Source organism: Chamaea fasciata, unplaced genomic scaffold (genome assembly GCF_029207755.1).
Source record: "Chamaea fasciata isolate MVZ Bird 193981 ecotype frontalis unplaced genomic scaffold, bChaFas1.0.hap1 SCAF_4, whole genome shotgun sequence".
Taxonomy (NCBI): domain Eukaryota; kingdom Metazoa; phylum Chordata; class Aves; order Passeriformes; family Sylviidae; genus Chamaea; species Chamaea fasciata.
Genome location: NW_027094089.1, coordinates 70,351,028 through 70,363,571, shown reverse-complemented (window position 1 = coordinate 70,363,571; position 12,544 = coordinate 70,351,028).

Genomic DNA, 12,544 nt, shown 5'->3' with positions numbered 1-12,544 from the left:
TGTATAAAAGACTACATCTCTAAAATATTTCAAAGCAACAATATTGAGATGAACTCTATTTATTATCCACTGGAAATCTGCTTTTGATGTAGTCAAAATGTCAAAACAGTCAGAATCTTAATCCAGTTAGGTTTGAGGGAAGCAGCAGCACTAGAGCTGCATAATGGGCTAATGAGAAGTGCTCTGAAACTGATGTTTTTGCCTATTGTATTAATATTAATGGACAACAAAAATAAAAACCTCTTAATATTCAATATTGGTTAGATCTCTCCATTCCCTGAAGCAGTCTCTGTCTTCTATCAGATGCTGGGCTTAACTTCCTTTAAATCAGAGATCACACTCTAGAGAATGATTCCAGTAGTTGTGAGAAGTTTGTCTTATTTTATGTGTTCTTCTGATTCTATTTCTGTCTTCACCTTCTTTGTTGTGGAAGAGAGCTACAGAATTTTGTTCTGCATTCTGTAAAACACTTATGTTTATTTCCCTTAAGCCAGCTACCTAAGTTATTGGTTATTGTGTTTTCTGATATGTGCTGTAAATCCACCAAATTACTGAGTTTTTATTTATTTCTTCCTAGTTAAGTTGTTAACTGTGATGTTTAAACATGCCTCCATTGTGTTTTTTGGGGGGTTTTTTGGTGGTTTTTTTTTTTTATTTGTTTGTTTGGTTTTTTCTATTAAGGCAAAAAATAAATGTAATAGGTGCTGTGAAAAAAGAAACTAATAGTTGCTATAGGAGGTCTTTCTCTCTTGTTTCCTTCAATAACAGCAATATGGCAAAACTTCCAAGTATGTTGCTTTATTTGTGAATGTTAATTTCAATTATTTTGCGTACAGTCCCTCACAGAGTTTTAACTATGCTTGCAGTGACATGATGGGGATTTAAAATATATCTCTATATCTGCAGAGGATATAAAGATTTGAGAAGTTCTGAGAACCACAGGATCACAGAAGAGTTGGGGTTGGAAGGGACCTTGAAGAAAATCTCATTCCAACCCTTGCCATGGGCAGGACCACCTTCCACTTTGCCAGGTTGCTCCAAGTCCCATCCAACCTGGCTTTGGACACTTCCAAGGATGGGGCAGCCACAACTGCTCTGAGTAACCTATGCCAGGGCCTCCCCACCCTCACAGCCACAGGGGGCTTATGAAAAGGAGGAATAGGGATTTCTTACATGGGCAGGCAGTCCCCTTGAAGTACCAGAAGGCCACAGAGAGTGTCCCCTTTCTCCAGGCTGAATGACCCCACCTCTCTCAGACTGTTGGCTGAGATGCTGAGATCAATAAGAACACAATTTTTGTAATATCAGTAAAGTGTCTTTCGGTTTCCTGGGCTCTTCTGTTTCCCTGATTCTCATGCTACTTACTTATCTCTAGTGGTTTATATATTACTTAGCCACTCTACATTGCCCTGGAAAAACAATTTTTTTTTCAGTGCTGTAGAAATGCAATCCCTATACCTGTAGCAGATGTTTCCAAATAAGGAAAGAGTTTCATTTTACCTTTTGACATGTTAGGAAGTTAGCTGGAATGTTCTGTGGACTTCTCTTTGCAGTTGGCCCAGAGCCAGCCTAGAAGTGTAGCTTAGACTCTGGAAATGTTACTCAAAGACTCTTGGCACATCATTGGGCCAAGGGCCAAAAGCCCACCTAAGCAATAGGTACAAAAGAGAGAGAACAAAGGAACTCCACGCTTTTCACTTTTCACTTTTCGTCTCTTGTTTTTCCATCCTCGCATCTCAAGGTACTGTAGCAGCAAGAAGTTCATGTCTGTGCTGCACTTGGTTCGGTTATTCGTGTTTTACATTATTTTTACATCTTTATTAAAACCCTTTTTATTTTTCAAGGCACCTTCGATGAGCCTCCTGCTGATTATTTACAGCCACGTTTCTGAACCCTTGGAGTGTGGGTAAAACCCACACAGTGCTAGATAAATACTTTGGAAAAAACCAAAAAAACCAACATGTACTTTCTGTAAAAGATTGGCTCTTTACTTGCATTCTATATTTCCTCTATTTATGGAATTGTTCATTATTAAGGAAAAAGAGCATAGTCTTCTGAGCACATCAAAAGCCTAAACATCCAGTAGATTAACTACAATAATGAATGCATGGATTGTTTTGGTTCTTATTTTGCTAGTTTAACACACAATATTCATATATTAGAAGCAGATCATGCTAATGATGGGATAGATTCCTTCAGGAGTACTGGGGGTGGGGATCTCTTGGAGATAATTGCAAACTTGAAAATCAAAGTGTGCATATATTAAAAGCACATAAGATCCACAGTGAATACATCTCTACTGACATAAAGAGAAAGAAAAAGGAAATGCTCTTAACTACCCACTGTGTCAAATCTACTTTCAGCCTTTTTACTTTTTCAGCCTACTTCAGCCTTTTTTATACTTCCAAGTGTCAGTGAAGACAAGGACTTCTGGACTTTTTTAATTTACAAGCGTTTGCAAAGAGCTGTCTTCCCTAAAACCCATGCCTTCTGAAACTCTGGGGTTTTAGGATGCCTGAATACACAACCCAGCAACTGCACAAAATCCATCAGCTACAGTCCTAAACTGAAAGGCAGACAGCTCCATCTTTTTGTGGTTCATGACTGCCCTCTCAGCATACCCATTCCAGCTCCAAAACACAGGATTTTGAATTGTTCTCTCAAGGATGGGTTCAGAACAGTCATGTGTAGATTCAAACAACTGCCACCAAAATCAGCAGTGAAGTCAACACATGCATGTGCCTGAGCAGTGGCAGGAGTCGGAAAAATTCTTGTGATGATGAAAAGGTCCCTGTTTCAGTGTCAGCCACCTGTGGGGAATGCTAATCCAGCCTTTTAAACTGTGGTGCTCGGAATTATATGGAGAGGAATGAGGGAAAGGAGATTCTTGGGGTCTCCACTGGTCCCTCAGGGCTATGGTGTCCCACTCCCACCTCCTCCTGGATGAGGAGGAAATAATGGGAGATGGATCAACACACTTGAAATGATGGTTTGCTCAAGAACTATCTCTAGGAAACATAACTGGACAGAGCTAGGAATTCACAGTGCCATTTAAAATCAGGCAAGGGATACCCCCCCCCCCCCCCCCCCCAGGAGGTTACAAATTGTTCCAGCTGTCTAGAGTAAGGCTCAGCTGGTGGAAATTTACTGAGTGGTGGTACAGATCGCTACTCCATTGCTACTCCATCTTACCCTCCATGGTAAGAGGGTTTTTTTCTTCTTCTAAAACTGACAAAATATTTTTGTGAATGGCACATTAGAACAAAAATTGAACCTCGAGGTGTTAAAGTCTAAATTTAAAATGGATGCATGGACAATTTGCTACCACGGGTATTCCTTTTGGCTTCAGCTTTAAATACACATTAATTACACTGAAATGAATAACTACTTCTAGAGTTGCAGCAGAGGAAGATTTTGCTCCAATCTTTGCCATATTTTGACTGACAAATCATAGCCCTGAATGTAAGTGTTAAACATTAATATTGAATTTAAATATACATGAAGGGAACTGCTCCCATATGTTCATATTATGAATCTAATTCAATTTTAGTAGAATGAGCAACAAAGAGTGGCCCTGTTTCACTGTACCATTAATCTCTCAAAATGCTGGTTGTGGAATTTAATTGCCTGCCTTAAAATTTAAGGCTCACTTTCTATTTCTGTCTTTCAATGCAATTGGATCTTTTCCCTGAGTTGCAAATGCCAAAACCTATTTACATTGCATGAGGAATATGACCTTACATTCATGTGACATCTGCATCAAATTTCATGAGATATTCCCAAAGAAACAGCTCTCAGGTCTAAAATGGAGAGATTTTAATCCTGTAGAGATAGGAGAAGGAAAGAAGAAAAGATGTAAGTTCTGTGTCATTAAAGTGAGTGGAAATTTGAGCTCATCAAGGAGGGGCTCAGCAGCAAGTTTCAAGGAAGGCAAAGACCCCAGACAAGGACTGACAAAAAGGAAACCAGCTGTAGACAACTGAAGATGGGATTAAAAGCACAAGGAGAAATAGCAAAGCTGTTTATTTCTCACTTTCTGAGGTGGTGGAGAAAACTAGGCTTGACAGAAAAATACAAAAGTTGCCTAAATTAGCTGCTGAAGATGGAGCGGTGTATCAGGTGTTGGGGAACAAAAATCCTGTCACCTGGGATGTGAAAACCACCTGAGGTCTTTCTGTCCACTGGTTTTTCCAGTTTTCTGTCTTTTATGAGATTGTCTGATAAAGCTCTCTCGTCTTCCAGCAAACTCTGTCTCTCCCATTTCCTCAGCCCATTCAGTCCTCAGGGGCTGAAATAGTGAGACATGGGGATGGAAACAGAAAGGAAGAAGATGCATGAGATGTTAGTGGGCTGTGGTTGATGCAATACCAACAGCTTCAGCCTGATTTTTTTTCTACTGACGAGGGTTGTCATATTGCATTAATAAAAAAAGGGAAGAGGAGGGCATGTGAGAATAGAGAAATGAAGAAGAAACAGACTCCTTACAAGAAATGATAGAATATAATGCTGTAGAACATGAAAATATCAAGCATTTTTTTTATTTCTGGCCATCAGTGAAAGCCGTATCTGCCTATAATCTGAGACAGGTAATTTATTTCCTCAACATATTTCTATAAAATATTCTTTTTTTTTTTTTTCCCTGCTAGCATAGGGTCTGCAAGCTGTCGTTTATTAAAAATCCTACAAGTAAAAAATGGCAGTAATGAATTTTTAAACAACTCTATTCTCTCTGAAGATGATCAAACAGAGTTTACCAGGCAAAAAAATAATATTAAAAATGCAACTAAAAAATCAAATTCAAAATCAATTGAGCAAACAAATCTAAATGGAGCCTCTTAACCTTCTTTTCTCAGCAGTAAAATTATCAGTGGACCAAGTTTATGCTTTTAAAATGGTGAATGTTTATTCATTCAAGAGGTTGGTTTTTTTGACTCTTCAGTAGCTTCTCAGTTTGTAGACTGCCAAGCAATGCAATAATATATTTACAAGTAGCCTGTCTTGTGTCATATTTCTTATGCATGGAAGGCAAGGGAGGGAGCTTGAGGAACAAAAATGAAACAGGGTGAAAAAACACCCTTCGAACCCCATTCCCTCTTCAGCAAGGGCTCAGACTAACTCTCCGCACATGTGGTACCAAAAGTCTTTTTCTCTGTGCTGTGCTGCTGGAGAAGAGCTGGGCTGTCCCGGATGCCAGAGGGGATTTCTCTCCAGTGCTCCTCTTTCTGTTGTTTTAGGAAGGCTTACCACAAAGACCAGGTACATGCCTAGTGCAGATTCTGAGAGAAAACTGCTTTCCAGAAATAACAGTGCTGCTTTTATGGGCATGAGTGTTTTCCTTATGTCCATAAAAGCAAGGAAAAATGTTTGGTGTCTTGATTTTAGGTGCTCTTGCCTTCTGTCTTGGTTTAGGAAGACAGGTATCTGCTAGGTAAAATTACAATCAGAGGCTCTTTGGCAAAGATTTGGGAAATAGGAATAGCAGTTCTTTACTAGTATGTAATACAAAGCAAACAAACACAAAAAAAACTCCCCCCCCCACCAAACAACTACAGCATTAATGACAAACGACAACAGTACCAAGAACCTTGAGGGCTTTGTTTCACAAAACCCAGAGCAGTTTGGTTTCGGTGTCCCTGCAGGATCCTCAGAGCACCAAGCTGGAACAGTGGAAAAGTCCCGGGCTGGTCGCTGGGATGGCAGGGTGTCCCGGCAGGCAGGGGCAGGATGTCTCGGCAGCGCAGGGGGTGCAGGGTCACGCTGCAGCAAGAGGAGCAGCGCCGAAGGAGCCGAAGGCGAGGCAGAAAAGCGGCCCAGCTTCCGCGAGTGGCAGAGAAAAACTCAGGATTCAGGTCGAACCGGTGATAGTAGATTTCCCAGGACTGGATCCCTTTGGCCACAGTGAAACTCCTCCAGCCAGCAACAGCCGTTCTCTGCTCGGCGTGCTTTGCGGCGGCTGAGCTCCTCGAGGAGCGGCAGACACGTGCCTCCCCGAACGCCGGAAGCAGAAAAGCACGCAGCTGCCTCAAGCTCTGTCTTTTACCTGCATTATCTCCCCCTTCCACCTTTTGTCCACCTCTTTGTTTCAGTTAAGTACTCTCAAGTATCCAACACTTGGTCTCCTTGGTAACTTGTAGGGAAAAAATTCTTTAGGGAAAGAAGGAACAAACCTAACCCCCAACACCTTCTCCAAAAACTATAACGCCCCCTAAGAACACAGGGGCTGATCGGGTCAGGGATGGGACCAGGGAGAAAAGGACTTTGACATTGGTTCAATTGCTTAATCAGGCAGATGGCACAGCACCAAAAACATCTAGAATCATCCAGCAAAAACATCATTCAAATAATTTCCAACAAATTGTCCCTCATACATAAAATCTGGAGTTTTGTGGAGCCTTTTGCAATGTCAAGACAGAAAAATAAGATGTAATGTGGCTACACAAACAAAACCTAGGTGTTGCTTTTTAGTCAAAAAGATTCACACCTTACTGGTTTACTGCTGAATCAGCTCATGAAAGATTTAAGAATGGCACTGCCATTGTTGCTTCAATGGATACAAAAATATAGAAACTGCACAGAAAACCATTCCTGCTGTTCTTGTCTTAACTTTGTATTGTGAAAAGGTTGCATCAATATCTATAGTTAATGACAGCAGCTCCCGTTACTCTATTTACAGTCAGAATTATGCAATAACAGAAAATAACCACAATGACATTAATGTTTTTTAAAAGACCTTTGGTGAAGAAAGGAGTCTTTGGTTTGAATGTGAATATTTAGTGGCTTTCATGAGCTAAAACAGCCCATCCTGTTGTATTCTGGTCGTGACTGTGTTCTGCAGTATTTACAGATCCATGAGACTATGTATCTGCAGATCCAATAGCACTAGACCAAAATCAAGTTTTCACTTGTGCCTGTAACACATATTTCAGTTTCTGTTGGACTCACACTCTAACCAAAGCTTTACAATAACGTTGAGGAGGACAAATAAAAGGCCAAAATCCAATCAAAACGCAGGAACATTTTGGTGTGATGGAAGATTATGAGAAACAGCCTCTTGATTTTGAAAACTAAGACCGTTAATGTAATCTTCCCCAGCTAGAGGTCCACTATAGAAATGCAAGAGGGTTTTTTATGCATCAAAAGTGAAAGCTGACTGGTACAATAAATATGTTCAGTGCTTTAAGCCTTATCATCAATGAAGGCAGTAAAGCTTTCACTGAGCATGAACCCCAGGCCAGGAAATCAATCAGTTGACAATAACTGGAAAATATGTAAATACATTTGCAAATTATTCCTCCACTGTATTTTAACAACTTTGCTGAAACGTAGCAAAAAAAAAAAATACGAAAAAACAAAACAAAACAAACCCCACCAGAAAAAAAACACCCCAAAAACCCCAAACCAAACAAATCCAAACCACCCCCTCAAGAAGAATGTCATTAAAACCCAGTAGACACATGTGTAGCAGAACTGACTACAATAATTAGAATGTTCACAAAGCCATTATGCCCATGAAAACAATTGCAGACATGGAATATCTTATCATTTCAAGTAATATCCATTTATGTCAGCATCCTGCATAAGCTGAGCACTTCAATAATATCCTGATTATACCTCCACCTAATTTGGATGCTGGGGGAGAGGGGAAAAACCCCCAAACAAACAACTAGGCAGGGGGAAAAAAGTTTTAAACAGAGTTAAAATGATTCTTTGTTGGATAAAGAAAGGATGACTTTGACACTTCAAATCTCTTCCCCATTCTTCCTGCATGAAAAACTGTATTTTTGAAAATCTTGTAGCATATGTATTTGTTTTTCAGCACATAAACAGAAAGAAAACTCTATGTTTGCAGTGCCTGATAAGCAGTAAATGGTATTTTTCTCTGTAAGATAGAACTCATTTTGCTCTTTGTTCTCTGTCTTAAACTTGATTTGCAATCAACTTCTCAGCTGAGCACCAAACCCATTTTTCCTCCTTGACTCCATTCTCTGAGTAGGTGCTGAGCAATATTTTTAACAAGTTAAATTGCTAACATCAACCCAGACTCAGAGGGAGACAGATAGTCCTAGTCCTCTTCAACTATCACTTGCTTCTGTTCTCTAATAGCAAAATATACTTCAATGTCTTTTTTTCCTACTGCTCTATAAAGGTACAGTATTACACTCCTGGGCAACCTGCTCATGGTCCTTTGGTATCCTGCTCCAGAAGGCTTCTGTTGGTTCACAAGACATTTCACTGTAGCTAAATAGAAAATGAGTGATTATAATATAATATTTTACCTTTCTGTTTTCTTAAAAATACTTCTCTCCCAGCTACAGTGAAGTATTTTATCCTCAGTCTGTTGGGACATCACAGCCTCTTCCACTGGCACCCCATGGAATTCAGGAGGCATCACACACTGTCTCGGTTCCTGAAGACACAAACACCATGATCCTCTGTGGACTGTAACTACACTAAGGCAAAACAAAAGCACATCTGTGTTTAAGTGCTGTGCCTGGGTTAAATATTTCCAGTTAAGAACTTGGTCTTTCTGAGGAAAGGAACAAGAAGAAGCTGAAAACTTGCTTTAGAAACATCTTTGTTGTAAAACTTTTTACCAGCCAAATGTTTTTTCCTCCTCTCCCCACTTAACACCCTCTCCCTTCTCCCCTCCTTCTCTTTTCCTCTCCCCCACCTCCCTCTTTCCCATTCTGTCAATATCATTTTAATGCATGCTTCATTCAACCAAGCATATTGCATCAAGCTTCTCGCAGGACCAAGCAACATAAAAATTAAATCTCAGGATCAGTTCATGCATTGCCTTTCCTTCATTTTTCTGTAAGTGAAGCCAGTGCCCTGACAGGTTTCTGTCTGATTTGCAGTGCTGCAGAGCACAGTATCTCATTATCCACCCAGCAGGTTTGCTGTTAGCAGGGGCAGCTCTACCTTCTTTGCATTGACCTGCTTACCAAGTTGCAGTTCCCTGCAGTGACAGTTTTTGGTTTATCTACGGTTGAGCAGAACAAGTATAAGCAATATTTTTTTTTAAACCTAGACAAATTTTAAAATCATCACCTGCATTTCTAACTCTGTTTTATGTACAGGCATCTAGCAAAAACCCTAAACTCCTTTTACATGGTCAACATTCAGGGCAGTCCCTGAAGAGGCACTCAATGTTGAATTATGGAATTATGGAATTACTCACTTTAGAACCACTAAAAGTACAAACGCTATAAACTGTTGTCAACCTCAGCTCTGCTTCTCCAGAACAGTATGGCAATTACAGTGTATTCCAGGGTGCAATGTCTACTACAATTTAAATGTAAAAGCATTTGCAGCATGTAGCAACATTCAGGAAATTTATATCTACCATGATGCATTATTTAAAGTGCCCTGAACTGTAGCACCAAGAACATACTTTTATAGTGTTAGGCATGAAAGCTTTCAAGGTCATGGAAATGGCTGGTTTACTCTAATTGTGAAAGTCTAGTGTGTCCCCAGAACTGCCAAAAGAAATAGGAAATATTTCTGTGACACAGCAGTTTCTCTTTTCTAACTTTGTTAGAGCCAATTGGTGCACCTCAATCAGCACATATGTATTGCCTATATATTTTAACATCTATTTCTAATTTTATTTGACATATATATTTCAATTATTAAACAACACTTTCACATTGGTAAAGGACAAGATAATAGTATAATTATCATGTCTACCTTTATTACTGCTTGTTATCATCCCTACATGCTGTATCTATCATCTCAATGTGACTGTGTCATGATGGTTCTGCTCACAGAACTCACATTGTTCCTGCCATTCCCCAGGCTGTAGATGAAGCCCTGACCAAGACCCTGCAGCTCCTGGCTCCCTTTCCCTTGCGTAGCATCACCCTGACAGCCCCACCACCAGTGTCAGAACTCACCAGACCATTTTCCCCTCTAGAACACAAAATATCTGCCAAACTGGCTCAAAATGGGAGGAATTTTTGGGGGGAGTGGTTGAATATATGCCTACACAAAGTGCATCATAGATTTCAGGTGATGGAGAGAGTAAGATGTCAATAGATACGTACCTCTGTTTCCATAACAAGATTTCATACCTTTTTAATCTACTTCGAATGAACCTTACAACTTGTAATTTTTTAATTTTTCCTGCTAAATTTCCAGTCTTTCAAATTCTCAAGTGATAAAAACCATCTTGTGATCTCATTTTTTTAACCTATTTTACCTATTTTTACCTCTTTTAAATGTGTTTCTTGTATTTTTCACCCCACAAGGGATTGATTTTTTGAAATTCTTTTTAGCAAAAACAGGATTTTCCACTGTCACACAAAGAATGTTCCTATATCCCAAGGCTGTTTACCCTTTCAGCACTTCACCACTGTCATACAGCAAATTGTTTTGCTCTTTCCATCCACTATTTCTAACACGAACATTTGCAAACAGAAGAGGACTCATTATGCCTAAGTGCCTTTCATGAAAGCCAGAACTAGACAATTTGATGGGGAACCTATTCTTACACATACCTGAAGTAAAAATGTGCAGAATTTTTTAAAAATTTGTTTGTTTGTTTGTTTGTTTGTTTTCCCAGCAGGGATGAAAATCCTTCAAAAATACCCATAACTAACAAAGTATTTAATAAATTGTTTGGTTTATTATTATGATATGGGCTTCTAAGGTTGAGAAGAGGTGGCTTTTACTAAATATAAAGGAGCATGAAAAAGAATAGGAGACTGAGCTGTATGTTTTGTGCAAGTACACCTGTGCTACACTACCACATTTTACAGGCCAGTAGTTTTCTTGCTGGAATGCAGTAAATTGAAGTTTGACCCAATGTCTTTTCACACTGAAGATCTCTCAAAGAATGGCATGAATGTTACTCCCTCCTTAGGCAAATGTGCAAGGATCTCCCTGACAGTGACAGAAAAAGGGCCTATGAAACCACTCAGTCTCAGAGTACTGAAAACAAACAATAGCAAAGATGCCTTGATTGCTTGGAAAAGTTTTCAGGATATAAGAGGAGAACTTAACAGACAGGAAGAATTAATTTTCTTCTGTCAGGGGGACATTGAGATTAAAATGAAGCTAATTAGGCCCTGTTTAAAAAAAAACCCAAAACCCCACGTTTTTTCAGTTGGGTTGTGGGTTTGATTTTGTGTTTGTAGTTTTGTTTGTTTGTTGTTTTGTTTGTTTATTTTTCTGTGGTTTTGGTGGGGGGTTTGTGTGTTTTTGTTGTTTTTGTGGGGTTTTGGGGTGTTTTTTGTCGTTTGTTTTTGTTTGTTTGTTTGTTTTGTTTTGTTTTGAACTTTTTAGTTCCTTTAGAATTTGGGGTACATTGGCTGTGAATATGGGTGTGCAGAGAATCTGACACCATGAGATATAAGACTCAGTTCTGGGTTCTGTGCCCTTAGAGCCTGGGCAGCCCAGGCATGGAGCTAAAACCTCACAGCCCTCACCCTTTTGTGGAGGAATTTCTGCTGCTCTCTGGATGTTGGCTGCATCCAAATGCTGCTGGCAAAATCAGTAACTCCTTTGCTTTTTACAGTCAGCAAGAAGGAAAGCAGAAGAGAAAACAAAGCTTGATAATACAGCACGAAGGCTCTGTTTCTTCTCAGCATTTAAGGCCAGGCTGATGCATGCACAGCTGGGCTGCTCTTAAATGCCTTTAATTCTTAACCTAATACAGCATCCATTTCTCTCTCAAAGCCTTTCATCGGGCATTATTGCTCAGACCCATCAACCTCAGGTGCTTGTAAAGAGGACTGGTGCTGTTGGTGAGGCTATAAACACTGTAATTTCCCAAGTATAGAAGTCTCAATATACATCATGCACAAGTGGTGGTGAGAGTGGTTGCTCAGAATGGCTCAAAACCCACAAAAATACTCCTGATTTCGCTATAGCTCTCCCCACAAAAGTAAAAGTTAGGATCCTGCCTAGAATCTGCCTAAATTTTGCAGCCTAGCCCTGTCTTTCAGGAACGATTCCCCAGGACAGATCAATCAAAAAAAAAAAATATTCATTACAAACACCAACTTCTGTGTACACTGCTGAATTCATTTTTAAGAACAAGGAATTGAAACACAGACCGTATCTTCTCAATGTGTTTTTCTCCCACAGGAAAGTCATTCTCTGTTGAGGAATATTTTAGGTCTGAGAGGTGAAATGAGAGAGGCACAACCTGCAGGAGTGTCTTGTTTCATCAAAAAAGGTATGAAGGAGTTAATATCTCCAAGCTGTAAATGCTGTTCCTTTCTCAAAATAAAGTCAAAAGAAATTGAACTGTTAATGGAAAAGCTTATCTGATATAATGCTTTACAATGCAGTTTAATTAACATGATCCTCCTTCTCTGTTGTTGTTTGGGCTGATCTTTAGAGAGAGAGAGCTTTATAGTTCTTGTCGCTAGATCAGAACAGGGAATGAGGCAGAACACCTCAGTGTGGGAAACCTACATGCTGCAGTGGGACAGAATCCAGGCAAGTGCTAAAGAGATGGAGAAGCACAGATCCTGCCTGACTGCTGCAAAATTGGCTCCTCCACCAACCTCCACCAGCCTTGCAGCTTCTGCCAGCA